Raw genomic sequence first — 24,878 nt, forward strand, 5'->3', positions numbered from 1 at the left:
TTTTTTTAAGATTTTACTACACCCAACATGAGGCTCGAACTCACAACCCTAAGATCAAGAGTTGTACATTCCACTGACTGGAGCCAGCCAAGCACCGCTGTTTCTTTCACCTTAAAAAAAAAAAAAAAAAAAAAAAGCCTCCCTTAACTCCATATCCTTCTCTAGTTACTACCCCACATCTATGCTCCTGTTTATAGGAAAACTCCATTATCACTGTCCCTAGTTCCTTCTCATTCTCTACTGGATTCACTCCATTAGGGCTTTGGTCTTCTATTCTTAGGATCACCAATGACCTCCCTGTTGCTAAAGCCAATAGAAAAGTCTCAGCCCTCACTTCCATCTTTGATCAGTAGTATTTGACCCAGATGATCATTCCTTCCTTCTTGAAATCCTTTCTCCCCCAGGACACCACTCGATCTTGATTTTCCTCCTAATCTCTCTGGCCACTGTTCTGGATTTCTTATGCTGGTTTCTTCTCATCTCTCAAGACCTCAAAAAGCTGAACTGCCCCAGGGCTCAGTTCTTGGAACTCTTCCCATTAGGTAATCTCACCCACTCTCATGGCTATAAAAGGATCCGTACACTGGTGACTCCCAAACTTTTATCTCCAGCTCAGACTTTTCCCCTGAATTCCAAACTCATATAGCCAACTGCCCACTCAACACTTGTCAAATAGGTTTGATTACTCTTGATCACCTATCCCCCAACTTCCTCCTCAGAGTCATCCCTACCTCAGTAAGTAGCAGCTTTATCCCTTTGGACCAAAACCTTAGTCATGGCTCTTTTCCTCTTTTTTCCACACCTTATATCCAATCTAATAGCCAACCACCCTGCCTCCACCATTAAAATACAGACTTGGACCACTTGCATCAACTCCACTACAACCTCCTTGGTCCAAGCCACCCTCATCTTTCACTTAGATTATTACAATAGCCTCCTAATTGCCCTCCCTCCTTTCCATCTTTGTCTTGCTACAGTCTATTCTCTCAGCAGCCAGAGTGCCTTTTCAAATTTCAAGACAGATCCAGTTACTCCTCTATTCAAAATCTCCTCCAATGGTATCCCACCATACTCAGAAAAAAAGCCGTCCTTTAAAACAGCTCAAGAGATTCTAAGTGATTTGGGCCTCTGTTAGTCTCAGATCTCCTCTCCTCCCCTCTCCCCACTGCTTAATCTGCTCCAGCCATACTCACCTCTTTTTTGTACTTCAAAAACTCAAAACAAGTTCCCCTCTCAGGGCTCTTCTATTTGCTTTTCCCTCTGACTGGAATAGTCTTTTCCATAAAATATCTTCACAGTTCACTCCCTCAAAATGTTTAGGAAATCTACATACAGCAGTTGCGAGAGAAGAATACTGAAATAAAGACTACAACTGTCCTCAGAATTGTTTCTCTTCCCAAACTTACTGTGAGGATCTTCTTTCTTATGCCAACAATACCCTTTTTACCTTCTCCCCACCTAGCCAAATCTCAGCCAGTCATTCAGGTCCAGATAAAGATTCAGTGATAAATGGAGACCTTCCCTAACCATTGCAACTCCCAGATCTTCCCTTCTTTGAATTCTCAGATAGTTTATCATCTCTCACATTCATCTTAAAATTTAACCACACTGTCTCACATTGTAACTTATATGTCTTATCTCCCTATGTGTGCACACGCGCGCAAACACACATGTAGAATACAAATAATGCCTTGCACAAGTAGTTCTCAAACCTGTAAAACTTCAAAAAATACATAAATTCACAGCCTACCCTTAATGATTCTGCACTCATGATGTTTGATTTAGAGCTCAGATATCTCTATTTTTTTTTAATTCCCCCCAGAAGATTCTGAAGGATAGGGACTGGGAATCATTGCCTTACAGTCCTCTACGTCCTTCAGTACCTATGAAAGTAAGCCCTCAAAGAGCCTACAGCTAGAATGGACACCCCAGAGAACCAAATCCATTCCTTCATTCCACAGGGGAACAGCAATCCAAGAAGTCTACATGACTAGCCAAATTCTACAAAGGTTAGTAAGAGGTAAAGCCCAACCTAAAACCCAGATTTACTGCTCTCAATCTAGGAATTCTTCCATTAGGCTGTGCATAAATAAATGAAAGTAATAAAAATCCACAATTCACAGACAGGCACAGTAAACAGTGATTTTTTTTTATACTTGACCAGTTATTACAATGTCCAAGTTCTTTTTTTTTTTAATTTTTATTTATTTATGATAGTCACACACAGAGAGAGAGAGAGAGAGAGAGAGAGAGAGGCAGAGACATAGGCAGAGGGAGAAGCAGGCTCCATGCACCGGGAGCCCGACGTGGGATTCGATCCTGGGTCTCCAGGATCGCGCCCTGGGCCAAAGGCAGGCGCCAAACCGCTGCGCCACCCAGGGATCCCCTACAATGTCCAAGTTCTAAGACAGTGTGCATTATTAGCTTCTATATGTTTGAAAATGTGAGCAACATTAGCTGACAAAAGACTTAAAAGGCCAGAGAGTAATTGTGAGAAGGCTAACAATTAAAAAATAATTTTTACCACGTCCTCTTGCAATATGTATAAAAACTTATAAAATCATTTATTTTATAAATGAGAAGTATTAGGAGAAATAGACAGAAAGAAGAAATCTTCCTTCATCATGCTATAAAGTACAAAAATCCTTTATTCAAAAGCTTCCACAGCTCACAAAGCTGTAAATGTTTTCTGAGTCTAATCATAACATAAACTTAATTACAGATCAGACTTAGTAAATCACCCCATATCCCAAGATAACTCAAATTCTTATCTTAATAATCAGTTAACCCAGGTCCATCTTGTCTTGCCATCAATAACAAAAAAACAACTCAGTACCTATAAGGCATTACAAAAGAGTTTGGGTTTATCCTGGTGTATAGGGATTTAAGCAAGTGTCTCCTATTAACACTAATGGGAGTTCTGGGTGTAAACCATAAGCACCAAGGAGGAGGATCAATGCCCAGCACTGCATCAGTGAAAACCCTTTCTATTGCACTAACTGCAACTACTGGGACTTGTTCTCTCAGAAATGGGATTATAGACCCAAATTCCTATGTCTCTAAAGCACAAAGATAATTCAAGTAAAAGTCACTAAGGAAGGTCACTAGTAAACAGCTGATTTTAAAAATATACAAGAAAAAGCTAAACTAAAACACCTGACACACTGAAGAAATTTTATAAAATAGCACCAACCAACATGCACAGAAGAAACTAGTGAATTGCTGGAGATAAAAATTCACACAAAAATTCAACAAGACTAAGTTAATCAAATTTTTAAAAATTAGAGCACAGTAAACCCAAGTATAGCCAGAAGCTTGTCCAAAGAAACACACACAAACAAAACAAAACAAAAACTCCTCCCCTGATGGAGCCCTAAGTACACTACAACCCTTGCTTTTAAAACACAGAAGAAAACTCCTGCTGCATTGATAGCCAGAATAATCACAGAGTACTTCCAGAAAAACGGATAACAATCACAAGCTGTTAAGGACGACCAAACTAACTAAATAAAAATTATAGCACCTTATTGTCTTCCCATACCGCCTCACTTCTCAATATAGCACTGCTGTACTCACCAGGCTAGAAAATGAGCAGGTGCCTTTCAGGCTATAGAGAAATTACTGAGACACACACACAGCCCAGTCACAAACACAAACACAAAGGGAATGATATTCTTTCACTTGAAGGGGCTTAAGAAATGCAAGGCTTTGCTGTAGGCCTAGAAAACTAAGAGTAGGCCTTACCGAAGAAATGAGGAAAGAGCCAAGATTTACTCCAAATCCACATTCAAAGACTAAAAGAATTAACATTTATCTCAATTAAAATGCTTTGACAACAATCCTTAAAAAAAAAAAAAAAAGGAGAAATTAAGATTTTCCCCGTTCCTAACCCCAAGAGAAAATCAGAATCTTTTCTCTCTACACAGGTTTAGCAAAAGAGAATCCTGACTTAAGGCCTGAAAACTAAACATGGTTCCATAATACTCACATTAAAAACAAAACATAAAGCTATGTAGTTCAACATATTGATTCTTTATCATTGCTGCTATCATTAATGAACATTTAGCATTTTATCTGTACTTTCAAATGTCAATGAGAAATTGAAAAAGCTACAATATGCTGGGGATTTTAACTTTTGAAACAAAAACCACAAAGAAACACGAGTCTGAAGCATAAAGCCTCAAACATGCTGATAAGTAAGTGGTCCTAAAAGTTGAAAGTGAAAGCAATATACACCAAAAAAAAAAAAAAAAAAAGAAGTTTGTTTGATATTAATGCTAGCCTTTAAAACCAAAAATATGTTCTGTTACAGAAGACTGAAATCAGGGCTTCCATTAACCTTGTTAAAAAAAAAAAAATCCCATGAGCATGGATTTTTTTTCCTAAGTCTCTTCATCAGAGCAGCATGGGGTCCCATTAGGCACCCTATTTTACTTCCACCTTATAAATAACGTTAGCTATTCGCTATTTCCATGGAAACCAAGTACAGAGAAACCCACTTAAATGAATACCGGTTAAAGGAATAAGTTTTATTTTAGAAAGACTTTGCTGCTCTAGATGAACTCTACTGGGGAATACTACAAAGTTGTCTTAAGTATAATTTTTAAAAATATATCTTTGGTGTAGAGGAAGCTTATTAGCGGTCCTGTTAAGTAAGTACACTCCTTGCACTAAACTAAATATGCCAAACAGCATCATAACATTAAAGATACCTTTTCAATGCATTGCACAGGGGTTTAGATGCACAACACCCAATGACCATGCTTCCTCATGCATTGGGGTGGAATAATTACCCCTATGGGTCTAATTTAAACTAATAAAAGCAAGGAAATTCAGAAATAAGGTTACCATCACCTTGTAGTGATTAGTAATGAAAAGCCCCACAACCGTAGGCACATATACAACTTACTACTCCTCCAAAGAGGAGTGAACAAGGGAGCAAATAACTTAAGTTCCTAATCACTATTACCAGGTCCAGGGATAGCAGATAGTCAAAATTCCCTCCTCGACAAACTATCTTACAAGTTATAACATGTGTTATTAGTCAATTGTTATATACACATATGTGACATAGACACAGAACATTCAAAGGAGAAAATGCAGAACAAGATTTAAGAAGTTGCTCTACATACTACTCTAGAAAAGACCATACAAAAGTTGCCAATAGACAAGTGTACATAAAATAAGATGCAAGTAAGAAGGATAGTAAATTCAAAAAACTAATAATCGTGAGTTTCCAAAGACAGAAAGGGGTAAGAAAACTAAAAAAAACCAGCGGATGTGGTTCTCCATTAAGTTACTGATGGCTCAGATATCTTCAATAAGTTAAAAGACAAATGAAAGCAGTATTCTCCTAAAGGGTGATTACCAGTATTAAATTTACAATGTATGAAAAGAGTTAACATTCTCACACACATTTTTTCCTTTGAGTATATTAACAGATCTCTTTGTACTGCATGTTTTAAAAACATAAAAGTACTTTCCTTGTATGTTTCACACACTGTAAACATTGGCAAAATGATAACATGAAGTTGGGTTAAGAGGTATGTGGCTTTTGCTAATATTACTCACTCTGCTTTTGCATATGTTTTTAAATTTCTATAAAAAGTTTTTTAAAATCTTATAAAGTTAAAATTCTCATCTCAAATGTTTTTCAATATGTATAACTATATAATAGATGAAATGTATTACATATAGATCTTAGAAGCTACTGAATTTAAATCCAATATAGCCATTAACTTAACATTTAACCACAGCTAATTTCCAAGTTTCACTTTTCTTACCAAAACAATTCAGTTAACAGTTCAAAACCACTAGGAGAAATCTGGAAAGGAAAAGATCTGCTATTTTGCAACTACCAATTAATGAAATGCAATCAATGCCTAAAAACAAAGCATTATAGCCGTATTTTACATTTTACAAATTAAAGAAATTCTACTAGCCTTCTCTATTATTCAGTCAAAATACTTTTAGAATCAGCAACACCAGAATTTCCAATTCCTTCTCCAGTTAGGTCCACAGGACTACAGAGAACAATCGAATTAATTAATGCTTCCTATTTCCCTTACCTTAGTTTAAGTAACAAAGCTCCCCCTTTCCCCACTATGCCCCCACCTCACCCCCTACCAGAAAATATAGCAACTTCTGAGGTAAACAGGTCTTTTTCTATTCCCTTCCTTAGTCCAAATAAAAAAATGTTTCACAAATACTCAGTTACTTCACAAGTGATTTTAAGCTATCTATTATCCAACTTCTGGCTGACAGCCCAAAATAAGGAGGTCCACAAACTGTTAAAGCCTTAAGGTCTTGATAACAGCTCTGTTTAAAAACTAATGATTACAATGGTGTTGTGTTTTGTTTTTAAAAGACAGAGAATAAGATGGTGGTGGCCTTGGAGGGAGTGATGCACAGCAGACAGGACAGCATATATACAGAAGAGATGGCAAAGGGATAGTAAAGGAGAGGGGAAAGGAAAGGCCATGGAGGGAGTATGTGCAATCAATGTGCATCTCTCTACGAAGCAGCTAATGTACCACTGAACCAGACAGGTTCCCGCATAAGTATGATAGGAGTGCAGCCCTGACATGAATGGCCCAACTTTTACAAACTGGGCAGAGACAGACTGATTTTCAAAATCGTACAATTCTTTAAATCAACCCCAAAGACCTCATAGGGTCTAACTCCTATATTTATTAAAATGAAGTATACTTTTAACATTCTTTAATTCCATTCACCCAAAAGAAGCAATTTTTTGTAAGCCCTACATAAAGAAAACGTAATACTGTACATACATGGGCAGCCCTGGTGGCTCAGTGGTTTAGCGCCGCCTGCAGCCCAGGGTGTGATCCTGGAGACCCTGGATCCAGTCCCACGTCGGGCTCCCTGCATGAAGCCTGCTTCTCCCTCTGCCTGTGTCTCTGCCTCTCTCTCTCTCCTCTCTGTGCATTCTCATGAATAAATAAATAAAATCTTAAAAAAAAATACTGTACATACACTATGCTAATTCTAAAACTACAAAGCTTCACTTACTGATCACTTTAGCAATTGTAAAGTAACCTTAAATTTTTTTTAACTGGAACTATACAGGGGTGCCTGCATGGCTCAGTCAGTTAAGCATCCAACTCTTGGGTCACAGCTCAGGTCTTGATCTCAGGGTCTTGAGTTCAAGCCCCACTATATGGTCTACTACAAAACTCCTTAATTTTTTAAATATTTGTTGAGCTAAAGTACAGCACTTTATCAACACAAACTTCCTAGAATTTCTGCTCAGAAAGCAGAAAGGTTTTAGGAACACTGACAAAATAAAATCTAGCAAATGCTTCTATCTACCTTCTAGGCCTTTATGAACTGGTACAGTTGGGTAAGTAAGAACAAAAAGTTAATGGAAGCTATTATTCTACTTTAACTCAAATGCTCATCAGTGGTTACACATGCCATATTCATGTGTAAGCTATTACAAATACATTTGACGAATCCTAGGGAAAAAAAAAAAAAACTATACAGATGAAAGACCAAAAAAGTTTCAAATCCAAATTGGTAGTGAATGAATAAAATTAACTCTATTTCACACTAAATGATCATTCCCCCTCCCTCAATTACTGATTTCACTTACAGAAAGATACATACACACAAACATACACACTCATGCACACTAATGGACATATTAAAAACTCAGATATTTTACAAAAAAATCTTAAGTCTGAGGTCATTGTAAGGCAGAAACTTAAAGAGTGGCTTTTTGGGGCAGCCCAGGTGGCTCAGCGGTTTAGTGCCGCCTTCAGTCCAGGATGTGATCCTGGAGACTCAGGATTGAGTCCCATGTCAGGCTCCTTGCAGGGAGCCTGCTTCTCCCTCTCCCTGTGTCTGTGCGCCTCTCTCTCTCTCTCTCTGTCTCTCATGAATAAATAAATAAAATCTTTAAAAAAAAAAAAAAAGAGTGGCTTTTCTCATAACCAACTTGTTCTCAGGCCTTTCTAGGCTCAATATAGGTAACATACAACAGTTAAATATAGAAAGAAAATTAAAATTACCATAAGAAAAGACCAAGCACCAGATGAGAGGAAATTTCACAAAGGCAAAATGCCCAAAATCAGAAGGCAAATAAATAATGTCCATTGTTACTAGAAAGCATTTGTGTGCCTCTACAATTGTTTCCACTAGTTATTCTACTCAAGCATGTGTTCTCAGGGGTTAAGCACACACTTTGTCCTGAGCAGCTGACCCAAGTGACTGACCAGCTGATAAGGATTTTAGACTTTTTTTTTTTTTTTTTTTTTTTTTGGATTTTAGACTTTTGAGTTATAATGCCTGGTCTACTACTGACTCCATGCTAGGTGACCTACTGTAAACCACATCACCATGTTGGTAATAAGAAGAGACTTCTATCACCAAGAGCTTTTTTTTTAAAGTGCCTTATAATATTTTAAAAAGTCTGTTAAAACTGGCATATTCCCACATATTTTCTATTTCTCCCAGAACTTTCACAAACAAGAACTCATTAGATACACTTTTCCCATCCATACCTTTTCTCACCATGACATTTCAGGAAAAAACCCTCCTTTCCAGCTAAGCTGTTCCATATTTACTCTTTTCCCATATTTACTCTTTTACCGTAACAATGGTAACAGCAGTTATTGCTTATCAAGTGTCTTAAGATTTCCTCATTTTATCATTACATCAATCCCAGAAGGTTGGTGTTATCAGCCCTACATCACAGATGAAGAAATTGAAATCCAAATGAACAGCGCAGGGCTTGGTATACAGCACATATAAGAGACATCTTCGCTGAAGGGAACTTAAATAATTAGTCTAAGATCACACACTCAACTTTAAGTGGCTGTACAGAGATTTCAACCCAGGGGTCAGACCACAAAGCTCAGGCTCTTTTCCCACTATGCAACATTTGTCTCAAGCCTTAAAAGAAGAAAGGATTTGAGAATTAAGGTTAAGTAGTGATACCTAACAACAGTTTCCATTTATTTAGTGCATACTATGTGTCAAGAACTCACTGAAGTTTATACCTTAAATTATTAATTCCTCCTAACAATCTGAGGCTATGGGTACCATTATTTATTCATATTTCACATATGAAGAAACAGAGGCAAAAGCACAGAGGGGTGAAGTGATTTGACCATTATTACAGAGCTAATATGTGGCAAAGCAGGATTTGAGCCCATGCAAACTGGCACCAGCTCCAGTCCTGATACTCAACCATTGAGCTTTTATTTACTCCCTTGCTAAAAACTTCCCTTCATCTGAACTGCATGAAAACAAAACTTTTAACCTTTTCAACAAAATTACTAGATTGTAAGCCTTCGTGCTTTGACTAATAGAAAAACTAGTAGTACTCTTCTAAGCATGCATACCAGACTTCTTTGCAGGCACAAAGGGTATGCCCTCGGTGATTAGATCATTGCACTGTTCAGGAAGTGGCACACTGTAAATCTGGTTAAGAGCCCCCAGCCCATATCTCTCCACACTCAGAATCACACTAACCATGCACTGCAAGAAGCAGGCAATTCAGAGATGTCCCAGTGCAATCTTCTATAAAATGAACGTCAGTCTGGAAGTATCCAAGTGTGTATGGTAGTACCCTTCCAACACCCTTTCTTCTTCTTCCCAAACACCATAAAGAACACCGCAAAAGGAATGAATGAATCTAAGCTACTTAAAAACCATAACAAATGTCCAATGATAACTACAAATTTAAATGAGAAAAAAATGCAAAATTCTCATAGTTTTGTAACTTGTCCAAATTCTACATTCAAAAAAGGATGGGCCTCAAAAAAAAAAAAAAAAAAAAAAAGGCACAGACCTCTTTGAAAGTCTCAATCCTTATACTACCTTATTATTATAAATGTCCCTTGAAAGGTGAGAGAAAAATAAATTTTTACCTCAGATCCTGAATATTTTGATATACATATTTAAAACAAAAATCATTAGTTACAAGTCATTGGGCTTTCCACCCTAATATCTATTAGTATGACAATATATTTAATTACATAAATAAAAATAAAGAGCATAGATTTAATATTCCTATGCTAACATGTAATATACACAGAAAAATAAATACAGAAGAACAGAACTGGACCTGGAGGTACTAAGAACTTGACACAATGAGAAAAGGAACTATTGCAGCTCCCTCCATTGACATCGTAAAGTTGCCACATTTTCTGGGCTCTCTTTTGAATTAATGTGGCATCTGTTCCAAGTACAGCATGCTAACATTTTACTAAAAGATATTTTCATTCTACATTTGTATGTGGTTTGCTTTTTATTTGAACTCCTGTTTTATTTCAGTGGTCATTATTTCTTTATACCAAGTTGTCCATTTGGCATTCCTAATCTATCTCCCCTGTGCACAAAAAGGGTGGGGAACCATCAGTTTAAAACCTTCTAACAGCAATAATTACAATATGCTTTGCATATAGATTAAATAAAGAAAATAAGCAGCACAAAGACTTTTGTAGGCTTTTTAGTATCAGGTCCTGATAAGTTAACAGCATCTGTTCCTTTCAGAAAAAGAATTCAGCTCTGAAGTACTGGGGGGGGGGGGGGGGGAGGAGAAGGAGAGGAGAGAAATAAACAAATACTAAATAGAGTAATCTGAGTTACAAAGTTTGGTCTTCATGAAATGATGATTTCAATTATTTGTACATATCCAACTCTATCGAATGAGAACTGCTTTTTAAGACATCCTCAAAAATGCTGCAGCAACAAGCCAAATACAACCACTTGTACTTAACATGCATGCTGCATACTCCACACTGTTACGTCATATCAGGCACAGAGAAGACGCTTACCAAGCTATCCTGCGTTCTATAAACTGCCTAACAACAACAGAAAAAGGCACTGCCATCTCTATGGTGGGAGTAAGAGCTGTTGGGGTAGGCAGCCTTTTGCCTTTGGTCAACTCTGAAGAAAACAAATAAGGCTTATATTTCTGTCTTTTAAGCTCACCTCTCTCAAGGCCTTTACTCTCAATCTTTCAGCCTTTCACAGAAAGAAAGCCTGTTTCTTTAAAACTAAAAAGCTACAAAAGACCACTCCAACCTAAAAGGCCCACACCTAGTGCCAACTGTCCTCCAGGTGTCCTCACGACTGCCTCTTCTGCAGAAGAATGGCCTATCTAAAGTTGTCAGCTCCAAGTGGGTGCACCCACCCTGGAGAAGGAAGGGGGCCATGGAAAGAATTATTGCAATTTATATTTTTAAATATCACCCTTTTAAAAATTTCAGCTTCCCTGTATATTTTGTAACATGCATAAAACACTAATTCAGAAAATTACATATAAACATATTTATTGGTAGCAGTACTTTTTTAAAGTTTGGAGACAAGAAGCTAAGGCCAAAAGTAGAATAGAGGAAAATTAGGCTCTACCATTCACTTTTTGAATTCTTGTCTCTGCCTCAGTTTGACCATCCATGACATGAACTGAGCCCTCTACACACTTTTAGGACTATTTCGAGAAATAAGAAAATATGTCCTAGGGCATGGTCTGAGCCACCAAGATGAAAAGCACATATGAATGCTGCCAATGAGAAATCCCTTGAATTGGCTTGTTAAAACTGATTATACTGGGGGTGCCTAGGTGGCTCAGTTGGTTAAGCATCCAACTCCTGATTTCATGATCTCGAGGTTCTGAAAAGGGGCTCCACTCTGAGTATGATGTCAGCCTGGGATTCTCTCTCCCTCTCCCTCTGCCATCCCTACCACTTACCCCCTACTCCCACTCCTGTGTGCCCTCCCTCTCTCGCTCTCAAATAAATAAATAAACTGACTATACTGTAATTCAAATAAACTGCTATGCCCCGTCAGACCCAGTTCTTAGAATTTTAAGGCCAGGCTTCAGCACTTCACTAAATATGAGTCTAAAGAAACATTAAGGCACCTTAGACACAAGGAGTGCGTTCTAGGACCAGGAAGACTTTTTAAACAAATAAAACTTCTTGTGTAATGAAAAATTTATTACCTATGAAATAAAATTTTTTAATTTAAAAATTACAAAGGTGAATTATGACCAACAACCTTAGCAACAAGATAACACTTTCAAAGCCAGAATAAAAAGATTATATTTAACGTAGATTATAAGGCCTTTAGGATGTCTTATTTTACACAATGCCAGAAAAACAAATGGCACTCAAATAATTTTCCTTTCTTTTTTCATTGCTTTAAAAAACAATGGGCTATCAGTATAGCATTTAGTACTGATTGAGTGAGTAGGGATAGGGATGGGAGTGTGAGGTCAGCCAACACTACTGACATAAAGATGTGAATACCAGGACTAATTCCTATGCAGGGTATCTATCTGTATGCTGATTAAGCAGTACTTGGTTTGCATTTCCATTAAAATATTACAATTATTTTCTCAGCTTTAAAATGTATTTTAATTTGTAAGTGTTGAATGAATGCCTCCTAACAAGAGAGCCCACCAGTTTAAAAAAAAGTTATGTGAAGCCATAATTGATCTCTTTATAAATAGTAGCTACCAGAATAAACTAGTAGAACTTAATTCTGAAATGATGCCTCCTAAATCACTTGCACAGGACAGAAAATGGTATAGCCATTGTATACTGGTTAACATTTTTTAAAGTTTTAAAAATAACAATGATCATCTCTAAGCCATTAGGCGCAAGTAAAAGAACTTAAAAATGCTTTTTGCCCCATACGTAATAACCAGTAAAGAGTACATGTTTATAATCTTAATGTATAAAATCTTACCTCTCTCCTTCCAACCTCACTCCCACTTCTCACCTGAGCCTTATTTTCAAAAATAAGGCTTTTTTAAATAGCCACTTGAAAAAAGTAAACTTCAAGACAGTATTATGGTATAATTCTATTTATTTTTGAAATGGATATAGTATATATTTAATGCACAGGAAAATTTAAAAGTAGAATGGAACGACTTTCATTTTCTACTTTATACATATCTATATGCCTAGAATTATTCAGATGAACTGCCTCTGTAATGTTTCTTTTTTAAAAAAAGGACATTTCTCATCAAACCCTCTAAAATGTTGATCGTTACATAATAATTAAAACAGCAAATGTAAAATATTTGCACTTACTAAGAAAATGTATAAAATAACCTACCATGCTAAAGTGCCCAAATTCCAACCTTAAGAAAGTTATCAGTCCCCACTCCATGCTAGGCACTATGCTTCACAACTAACATACAATAATGAACAAGATAGGCACTATCCCAAATACCTTCGTTTCCGTTCCATTTCAATGCTCACTATTTCCAAAATATTCAATCTAACCCAACCAAAACCAACATGAAACATTCTCAAAATGATACATTATAGCTGTGGCCATTTTAGTAAATTGAAAATTTTTTTAGTAATTCATTTTCTAGGTTTCTAGAGGAATTACATAGTTTTTAGTACAATACTATGGACACGAGAGGCTCTGGAATCAAACGTGGGCTTAAATTCAGGTTGTAGCATTTGCTACACCTATGTGATACCAGGGAGGCCTACATTTCCTCATCTATAAAATGGGGGTAGGATATTAATAGTAAATCCTCAGAATATTGCTGGGAGGATTACATTTAAATGAGATCCTACATGTAAAAAAGCTTAGCACTATATATAGTAAGTACTCAGTAAATGTTAAATTACTTTTATTGTTATTGTTATTAAAATAACAACCCGAGTACAAGAACTGTTCATAATTTGCCAAACCTTTCTTATATCAATGCCACTTCTCCAAGAACAAATATATATATTTGTGGAAGTTTGTATATTAACACATAAAAGTAGTTTTCAACATAAAAGCCCGTAATTCAAAGTTTTTATTACCATAACAACACCCTAGTACATTTATGATATTTATATATACTACATATATACACACACACACACAAATGCATCAGTGTATATTGTCACTGACTATGCTGTAAACATGTTAAGAACTTGTCTGTTATCCATGGGCAGGGGGTATTCAGATCACCAAGTATGATTCTAACTCATATTATTTAAATTTTTTAGATATCAACATTGTTAACACAATATAGACAAATATCTTAAAGTTCAGGCATTTACTAGTGATTACAAACTCAATTTATATATACTACTTTAGTCTATGAAGTATATTCATCAGTATTATCTCTCCCAGTCCTTTAAAACAGCATTGTGAAGCAGGCTTTTACCATTATCCCCATCTTTTTTTTTTTTTTTTTTCTTCATTATCCCCATCTTAATGCTGCAAAAACTAAAGTCCAGCAAGGCTGAATTTCCCAAGAGCATACAGGTAGTGACAGGACTGGTCTTAAGGCCAAGTCCTCTGACACCATCACAATTGTTTCATTTCCATTGTCCTGGGATATTTCATTAAAAAAAAAAAAAAAAAAAAAAGACAGAAAACTGTGCTCGATACTTTAGGTGTATTAGAGGATTCTATAGGGATTACCATGGCTGCCCAGTTTTACTCTCCTTATTTCCAACTTTAGTGTTTCAAGAATTACACATGTGTAATTATATAACGCCTATAAGGAGAATTCCTCCAAATCTGATCTTTCCAGCATTGGCCAATTAACACTAGAGACGATTTTACCCCTTCTACTTAGCCCTCTGTATTTAACTTCTTTGTAACCACTGAATTTATTTTATTTTAATGTTAAGTCTTAAAAAGTCAAGTTAATATAAGATAAATAAAGCCACTCATAATGTGGCAGCATTATCAGATCACATCTCACAAATTTCTGACACATCTAAAGAATCTATTTAATGCCTAATACACAAATATTAACAAATTTCAATTCATATATATAAGAGAAAAAAAGGTTAGTATTATTACAGTGGGTTGGTTTGTTGTGTGAACAAATACTTAAATAATCACTACTAAAGGCAGGATTCTCTTAAATAAACACAGCAGCCATCAGCAATATTATTCTAGGAACTCTACACAAGGAAAAAAGCTGGAATAAGATACAGGCAAGCAGGTAAGAAAGACACTGTCTTGATTCTGTATACCCTCAAACTAAGGCACATACATCACAACTTATGCTTACATTTTTCAATATTCCCAGATGTCCCTTTTCCTTCTCAAAAAGCTAAAAGAGACCAGCCATGAGATAAAAATATCCTATAAGTTCAAGAGCCTAAAAGAAGTTAAGAGTGTCCTAAAAGAGAAAAATAATGTAAAGACTTAAGATTTTTTTGAAGCTAACATTTTAAGTACAACCCACAGACCTGAAACTATTTTCTTTCTGGGGCTGCTCACTGGCCTCCAATACATCAATTCTCTTAACACCGTGAACTGTAGTGATAGACTGGTTCATGCTTCTAAACAAAACAGAATCTTTCCAAGGTTACATACACTGTGACATGAGGAACATTTTTGCAGCATCTCATTTTCCTTAATCAACTAGTTTGCATACTTTACCAGTGCAAATATTATGAACAAAGAAATTTTCACATTTTGAACTTTCCAAAGTCAACCAAGGGCCGTGGTATAGCGACAGAGAGTACTGAATAGAGAGGGCTGAATTCTGGTCAAAATTCTGCTGTTGGTGGGTAGTATCTAACTTCAGGCATATATCATTCAGGGAGAAACTGAGGTGCAAAGACATCTTATATACAGCAAAAAATTCTAAGGAACTGCCACATCATGATCTTAAGCCAAAAATTTCAAGGTCTTGTCAGAACAGGCTGGGCTTCTGATCAAATAATAATGCAAAAAGAGAGGAAAAATGTGAAGCACGCTATTTATTTAATGACAGGAACCACTATTACTACTGCTGCTGCTAATTCTAAACATTTACTGAGGCTTTATTATGTGCCAGGCACCGTGCTAAGTACTTTCACAGATTTCGACATTTAATCCCTGCAACAACATTCTGACATTCATTAATAAAGTATCAGAACTTTAAAGAATAGAAACAGAAATTTAAATTTTACAAAGGAAAATATAAACAAATTATTAAAGAAACCTTACCTCTCCCTCTACCTTTCATTTTTTTCCCCCTCTACCTTTCAGATGACATCTTTGAGTATTAAATTTACACTGAAACTACATCTACTTTCAGGAATCTGTCTTCCATTTAAAAAATACTAAGATTCAAGATTTTGACAATTATTACAAAATAATTTTTTAAAAACCTTTAAATTTAAATATGGGCACTGAGTAACTGGCCCCATTCAAAGAAAAGAGAATAGCACATATATCAGGCCCTACCATAATAAGCTCCTAATGCCCATATTGGCAATCTATATGCTATAATTATAAAGTGATCTATAGCAGCACAGACAAAAAAAACTTACAATTGCCAAGTTTTAAATATATAAACACAAACATATATACACATGTATCAGTTACTTTACATATAAATCTTATAGTAGCTGATTAAAAAAAAAAAAACTATTCCAAGGTAAACTAAAACACTAGGGTGTTTCTGAAGACTCACTTTAGAATACCAGCACCATGATAATCATAATATTAGCAATCAAATTTTACTTAGCAGAAAGTTCTTAAGAGGCTTGGGAAGCTGTTTGTATAAAATGGAGTAGACAAGAGGAAAGGGTTCTCTGTGCTGTTTAAATCAACTACAGGTCCCAGCATGCAACGCTCTAATCCGGAGTTAAGCAAAAGCCCGAAATGCATCCTGGGAATTGTAGTAAGTAAACCACTTCACCCTATCACAGCAAGTTTTAAGAAAGTCTGAACTATCTAAGCACAATTTGACTAGATCTTATTATCAGGGCCTAGTAAAATTCAGATCGAATCTGTTTGCTTTCTGCTCTGGCAATTTCCTTAGCACATATTGGAAAAAGTATCAATGAATATTTACATCAACATTTTCACGTCAGAAAAACCTGACACAGGATAAGTATATAAAAGAAATGCTTAAAAAGCAAAAAGTTTTATAAAATTTTAAAATTATTTTTTAAAACATCATTTCTAGAGCCATATATTTAAAGTTTGGTTGGATCAATTTCAAAGCTCCCTATTCCCTTCCCCAAGAAAGTTTTAATTGTTTTACCAGATTTTCTCTTGACAGTCTTTCAAGTTATATTTTATAAATAATTTTTCTTCCTGGAAATTCTCATACAAAAACATTTCCCATACTCTAATAATGTCTACTAGGAAAAATATTCTTGTATTTTTACACACATAACACCATCACACACACAAAAACAGTAATACTTAAGTTTCTCTTTTGTCAAGTCCTTACTCAATATTTATGCCCTCTACTCCTAACCCCTCATTTCTCTCTCTCTCTCTCTCTCTCTCTCTCACACACACACACACACACACACACGTTGCCAGAAAGAAGACTTACAAAAAAATAGAAATGAGATCCATTTCTCTCATCCATTGACCTCCTCTAAAAACAAAGAAATTTTTTAAACTATCAATAACATGTCCAAATAGATAACTTTGAGCTGTTATTTATGTATATACAGTTTCTACACACACCCCTACTTCTGCAAGACTAAGGAAGGAGGCTGGGAAAGAACTAAGTGCAATCTGCATCAGGAGGCCTAACACAGGTGGTGGGTTATTTTCAGGCAACAGCACCTTCACAAACATGCTGTGGAATACAGTCCAAGAAATTCCTAACAAGGAAAGATAAGCTGGCACACAAATTTAACACAATCCAGCTAAAAATCACCTGCAACACATGTTACTACATTTCACCATAAAAGTGACAGGCTACTACAGGATCTGAAGCTTCATCAATACAACATACTGTCCATAAGGCCAGATAGCAGTTGCCATGGTTACTATCACCCACTTTTATCAGGAAATTATTGTCATTACTCTGAAGTTTTTGGTACTTATTTAAAATCTGGAAAAAAACAATCTAGGGTCTGACTGTTAATTGAGTGAAAGAATCAACTACTATTTCATTTGTAAGCATGCTGCTTTAGAGATGCACATGGTTAACAATACTTGGATCTGCAGCAGAAAAAAATCAATTCCTTTCTGCTGCTCCTTCTCCTCAAGTACTGACAGTTTGTATTCTCAATGCAGCCAAAACAATAAAACAAAACCCATCTTTTTGGCTTCTGTGTTTAAGTTATTTTTTGTCCCCTAGGCCTACAAACAGAGTCAAAATAAAGCCTAGATCACCAACCTGTTAGGCCCCATCCCCTTCCTATCTCCGTATTACTGGTTCACTTTTTTGTCTATTTAAAAAAGCAGAAAACATTTCTATACATGATTCCAAAATATAGATAGGAATAGTTTCCTTCAACAGAGACCTGCACGCTATTTTTTTTTTTAAACGGGGGAGGCCTTGCAATGTATTGGAAGGAGAGAAGTGGAGGGGTATTCAAACTGCCACACAAGTTTCCAGTGTGAGAAAGTTGCTATAGAAAACCCAAAGGTTGACTGAATCTCACATATTATCTCTAAATGTGGTGGAAGAGTTCACCACCACCCCAGTTTAACACTGAGCCAATAGACAAGTAATATAAAAGTTATTCTTAAAAGTCTACGTCAACATTCTCACAAAAGATAACTCCAGAAATTTAATGCACAAAAATTTTACGAAAGCCTACAAAATAACACAGCCACATACACATACAAACAAGAAAACATATGCTATTTAAAAAGTAATTATATACAATAAACTTAAAGCAGTGTTAGCATATTACTGTCTTAAAAAAAAATCTTAAAGCAGCAAAAATACACACCTGGTAAAGTTAAACTGATCAAAATATATTGCTGTGCTCTTAAAGAATACTTAGGGCCTACAAAAAAGCCATGTACAAAAGTTCCTGAGAAGTCAACAAAAATTGTGAATATTTCCCAGCACAAAGTAACATGAAGATTCAAACATATTTCAAGAAATCAGGTCCAAATACAGAAATAAAGGAATTCTGTCAAAGGTTAGAGCCCTAAAACTTTAATCCCTTCCTTTTCTCCCTTGGAATAGCAATTAAATACAAAAGCTTTCAGCAATAAAATACCAAGAATACAAAACTTAAAGGCACATTACTATAACCTTAACTTCCGTATTTCCTCAAAAAACAAAACAATACAAAACAAAAAACCTTAGTATTCAATATCTGAAGGATGAAAAAGTTAATACTACCCTAAGAGGTTTCATTTTTATTTAAACAGTTAAATGTTTTTCTCACTTCACACAGAAATAAGTTTCTATATTTAATTTCTAATTAAAGGGGCTATTTCATAAAGAGCATTAGCTTCTAAAATATTAAGATACTAAACCTTTTGATATGCTCATAAACACAGGGACTCCCAATTAACTCTATTTTATTTTGTTTTAGTCCAAATTTGTGAGCAGAGTCTATCAGAAAAGCCCCAAATCAAGGCTCTGAGTTTTAAACTTTTGCGTTATTTTTACACAAAAATGTTTCAGTGCACTCCTCTAGATTTGAGTAGTCATTTCCTCATGCATCCCTCTAAAAAAAAATAAAATAAAATGACATACACGTGTACCTAATACTAATACAGTTATACATCTTTTTCACTTTGAAACAAGCTTGAAAGCTTTAGTTTGTAAGAATTTTTCAGAAAGTTAACAGAATCACTCAAAACAATCAAAACCTTAACTGTGACATCTGTTACTCTGTGTGTTAATGAGAGTCTATAGAAGAATCCTGAAACTTAAGTATTCACTAAAATCAGCTACTATCACATCAATGAAGAAATGAAAAAAAATTTTAATGGGGGATACACATTTCATAGGATCTACACACACACACAAAAAAAATTTTTTTTGAATTATGAGAAACTGCCTCCACAGCATTTTTTAAACAAAGCTTCAACACTGTAACAAAGAGCTTTTTGGTAACCACAGTAGCATTTAAAAAAAAAAATTCATCACTTGTTGGGGGTACACTTGTAAGGTGCTCACTTCCAAAACGATGTGGAGAAAGTTAGTATTTTAAAGATAGAAATTTCTGTCCATGTATTTAGTTACCTATCTCAACATCTGCACGGCTTCTAACAATTTACAAAGAACCTTCACATGTATTATCTCAGTCGATCTTACTGAGAAAAAAGTATAGTATTATGCCTAGAAAACCGACAAAATTCAAAGCAGCTTCTTCAAATTTTCTACACATTCCTAAGTTCCTAAAACTTTGATATAAAACTTTACAAGCCACCACAGTAGCATGATATTCCCAGGGATGAATCAATTCACCTAACACTAATAGAGCTTCAAAGGGGCATGTGCTGCAAATGCTATGAAACTTTCATCTTTATGCAGTTATTGTTAAGTGTTACTAACAGACATATCAACAATGACCTGTACTCACAGATACAACTTTACTTACAGTTCAAGAATCTCAGTCTTTGGAGACCAACTCAAATATATCAACCATACGTATTTATAAAGCTAAGTGCATAAGAATTTATCTATTAGGGTCACTGACCATAATTGTGAGGGAAAAAAACCCAAGAAATTAAATTTTTTCCCATACAGTATCTTCCTTTCCAAAGTCTCGTATCTCCATATCCTATCTGTCTTAATATTATAGGGATGACACAAAATCTAAAGCCCCAAATCATACCAACTTCTTTTGTTTATAGCCATTACGCATAATCTGTTCAACACCCCACTCACCAATACAAGACTAACTCTTCATCAAAATAAAATAATTCTAACAGCACTCTGTGCCTAAGCGTAGCATTCTTAAACTATCCACAATAACAAATCTACTTCAGGTAAATACGGTAAGCAGGTAAAAAGCAATCAAAGATTTCAGTTTCAAATAGCAAATGTAATTTATTAATGGACTTTTAAATGGACTTACTCAAAATCTTTCTGGAACTTTAAGGCGTTAATCCTGTTGCTTAGTCGAAGCTAATAGAGCTGTAATAAGTAGCAAGACCCTCAAAATTCAGAGATTTGCTTTATCTTGCTGTAGCACCTCCTGCTGGATAGCATTTAGAGTTCTTCATGTAAGCAGAAGAAGAGTATTTCTGAGGCAGCTCCTTCTGGATGATTGAATGGGAAAAAGGATGGACCCTTCAAAGCTAAAAGAAATAGGGCCCCATCCATCACTTATACCTCTTAAAAATAAAATCTGGCGTAGGTAGGAATCTTTTTAATCTATTACTATTCTGGTTCCATAAGACCTGCCTGAGTCCAAAGTACAACATGCTTAAATAAAGCTTGCAAAATTATCTAAAAACTACTTTAAAAAGCCTTCAAAAGCACTCGAGCAAAAGACTTTATTACGGCCAGCCAAGCAATGCCAGTCATATTGCAAATACCATTATGTTAACAAAAGCAAAAGTCTAACATAAAGAAAAGCACCTGGAATATTTTTAACATATTAGTCAGAAGTTTGTGTTAGAGAATTTTCTGCACTATTACTATGCTCCTTTTAAGGATAGTTGTCTATCTACAGAAGTTTTAAGTATAGAAATTTTTTGATAAACAAGAGCAAACTGCACACAAAAATTTCCTCTTTGCCATCAAATATGTCCTGATATATTAAAATGTATTCTTCAGACATTTTAAATAGCCCCTAATTAGCTAGTTTTAATCCCACAATGTAGATTCCATATACAAGTGAAGATAGAAAAAAATAGAAAGGAACTTACCAAAATCAAAATGAAAAATAGTATTTCCAGTAAAAATGTAGTAACAGTTTCCTACAATGCTGTGAAACCAAGTAAATCAAGAAACTTAAAAAAAAAAGGGGGGGGGGCTACTCTTCAAAAACCAAAAGAAAAATTGACCTATTTATTTCTAGTGACCAAATGTGAGAAACACCAGATGTAAACAAACAACATAAACAGTGAAAAGTACACTTGGATGTCTTAGCCCCAATTTCAGGCCCTTTACCAGGCCTTCAATGAAGCCAGAGATGTTGATGAGTATCCTCTCTCAAAGGAGATATTCCAGCACCCTGCCCTAAAGAACCCCTATAAAGTATGCCTATGTAAAGGCTTCCTTCCTAGAGTGCACAGCTGCTTTAAAAAAAAAAAAGAAAAGAAACAACTTTCATCAACCCAAATTAATCTGATTCTAATATTCAGCTATCAATTATTAATACAGGAATGTTCTCTCTTTAACGTCCCCAGCTTAAGCATCTACATTCCTGACACTTACTATTAACAAAAAATGCACAGCTCACACCCCAGCTATGGGGCAAATCTCTGAAATCCAAAAACACAGCCACAAAGTTCACTGTCAAGGCCAATGCTGAGGCCCACACACGCCCGGACCTTAACTCCCATTTGAAATTCTAGAAAGCCACACTTGCAGACATCATTTAAAAACAACACAATGTGGACGTGCGGAGTGAGATCCTCTACTTCAAGACCTAAACAAAGAATATTTCAACATATGCCCCGAATATGATGACACCAGATTCACCAATGAAAACAAAACCTGCCTGCCATTAGCAGTCATACCCTCATCTCAACAACTCAACTACTTAGAAATCACTCTCAGCACATCTGCACCCTACAACCGGCGTGTGGCCTTCTCCGGGGGTGCAAGCCACAGACAAAGTTGAAACGAGACATTCCTCCCCCCGGTGCCCAATCTCGATATCAACCCCTCCCCTACCGGGGCCACCTTGCTGCTACCCACCATCGCGAACGTGGTCAGGGGAAAAAAAAGAAATCCTAACAGCACCGCTCAGCAGAATAAAGAGACCAAAGAGAGAGGATGACGAGAAGTGTTGGGAACTGCGTGCACGACGGGGCTGGACCAAACGGAAAGAGTCCCACTCCGCGCGCCCCTCCCCCCGGCGGGGGCGCGGGCGGGGGAGGGGCGGCCGCGGCCCCTCTCGGAGCGGCCTGCCGGCCTCGGCCCGCGCGGGGTCCCGGGGGCGCCCCGCGGCCGCGGGCGGCGGGGGCGAGTGCGGGAGGGCCGGCCCCGGGGTGAGGGGTGCAGGCAGACTCTCCGGAATAACAAGTTGCAGAAGAAGAAGAATAAGCGGAATTTCCCCAACGCTGCTCCGGCCACCCAAGACAAATGCACCAACACACACACACACACACACACACACACACACACTCGGGCCCGGCAGCGTCAGCAGCCGCAGCTTTTTTTTTTTTTTTTTTTAAAACCAGATCCCTCAGTCACCAAACAAGATGGTTTTCCAAAAAAAAAAAAAAAAAAAAAAAAAAATTAATTAAATAATCATAATAAAAACTTCCCCCCGACAGCATCTCGGGGGGGGGGGGGGGCGGGGGCAGGGTGGTGAGGGAGCCGAGGCGACCATCCCCGGGCTGAGGGACAGCCGAGGGGGCGGACGAGGCTCCGCGCCCCCCGCCCCCGCCGGCGGCCCCCCTCCCCGGCCCCCCGCCGGGACAATGTGACGCCCCCTCCCCGCCACCCCCGGCGCGCCGCCTCTGTCACCCGCTCCGGCCCTGCACTCAGCGCCCAGGCTCCCGAGGCTGCTCATAAACTTACTTCCAATTTATCCTGGGGAGGGGTGGAGGGCAGAGGGAAGGAAGGGGGAGACAAGGTTTTTCCATTGTCTTTTTTTTAGGGGGGGAGGAATAGGAAGGGCACGCAGGGGGGCGCCCCGAAGGGGAAGTTATTGCTCAAATCTCAAGTTGACTGAGGGGTCCTGACGAGAACACCCCCCCTTTCCCTCCTCCCTCCCACACACCCCTCCCCTCCCCCTCCCTCCCCCCCCCCCCCACAACAAACTCCAAGCAGGCAGCCCCAGTTCCTCCCAGAGACAAACACCAGAGACAAGACAGGGAGACAGGGAGAGGGGGAGAGGGGGAAGGGGGGAGGGAGGGGAAATAGAGCTACTCAAGAAAAAAAGAGGAGAGTGAGGAGAAGAGAGAATGGAAAAGCTGGGATACTGCACCCTCCTGCTGCTGGCTGGTTGTCCCCCCTGGCAGCTGGAGGCAGGAACTCTGAGCAGGAGAAGCAGGAGGAGGAGGAGGAGGGAACTCTTCTTCATGGGGAGGGAGGGAAGAAGCTGGAGCTGCTGCTGCTGCTTCTGCTGCTGCTCTGGGCCTCTCGCACTTTTTAGATATTAGTGTGTTAAGATGGTAGGTTGTTCCCTTCTCCCTCCTCCTCCTCCTCCTCTCCTCTCCTCTCCTCTCTCTCACTCACTCACTCACTCTCCCTCTCTCTCTCTCTCTCTCTCTGGGCTGTTTCTTTCCTCCTCTTCCCCAGGCAAGGGGGGGTGGGGAGGAGGGGGTGGGGGGAGGAACTGGATCCTCCTCCTCCTCCAGGAGAGACACACACAGGCCCCGGGCCGGAATCGGGGTGGGGGGGAATCAGAGCAGCAGGAGAGAAACTGTGGGAGACAAACAAGCCCAACTCTTCATCCTCCTCCTCCTCCTCTCAGCAGCAGCAGCGAGCACCACCAGCCCATTCACCACCCGGCCCCGGGCCGCAGCACCTCCGCCGCCTCAGCCCGGGGATCCCTCCGCCCAGGCCCAGACACACTCGCCCGCGCGGGAGCCCGCCGCGCGGCCCCGCCGGCCCGCCGCCGCCGCCGCCGTGCGCGCCCCCGCCGCTCCCGAGAGCCGGGCGAAAGGGACTGGGGCTGGGAAAGCGGGGACGAGGGCGGGGGGGAGAGGAGGCGCCGGGGTAGAGGGGCACGGCGGGGAGGGAGGGGGCGGCCGGGCGGAGTTGTACGGCGGCCGGCCCGGGCCCCCTCGCCTCCGCCGGCGGCTCCCGGGCCGCGCGGGCCCCCCCGGGGGCGGCGGGGCGGCGGCGGGGGGGGCGGCGGGGGCCCGCGGCGGCGCTCGGGCGGGCGGACTACTTGACGTGTCGGTGCGGCGAATTTATTTCACTTTGCCTAAGGAACGGGGTGTGCTGCGGCCCCCATTGCCTAGGGAAAAAACCCGGATGTAAAGTGAGTGAAACTAAACTAGAGTGAAGTAGGGCAGCAGCAGCCAAACTCCAGTGCAGCGGCGGCGGCGGCGGCGGCGGCGGTGATGGGGCTGAGCTCGGAGCGGCGGCGGCC

The 24,878-nt window shown here is 38.6% G+C and overlaps 1 protein-coding gene across 25 annotated transcripts in view; it reads right to left on the reverse strand.

Moving 5' to 3' along the window:
* Positions 1–24,310, reverse strand: part of PHF21A (PHD finger protein 21A) — a 193,720-nt gene extending 169,410 nt beyond the window's left edge. For 6 of the 25 annotated variants that reach the window (XM_072790574.1, XM_072790569.1, XM_072790573.1 and 3 more), the window contains exon 1: positions 23,766–24,310. The gene's annotated coding sequence lies outside the window, so the exon portion shown is untranslated. Of the gene's footprint in view, positions 1–6,791; positions 6,948–20,735; positions 20,920–21,531; positions 21,591–22,528; positions 22,680–23,765 lie in introns of those variants that run through there. The other 19 variants (XM_072790558.1, XM_072790571.1, XM_072790561.1 and 16 more) reach the window with 9 other exon arrangements.
* Between the last annotated feature and the right edge of the window lie 568 nt (positions 24,311–24,878).

This window comes from Canis lupus, chromosome 21, assembly GCF_048164855.1.
Source record: "Canis lupus baileyi chromosome 21, mCanLup2.hap1, whole genome shotgun sequence".
Taxonomy (NCBI): Eukaryota; Metazoa; Chordata; class Mammalia; order Carnivora; family Canidae; genus Canis; species Canis lupus.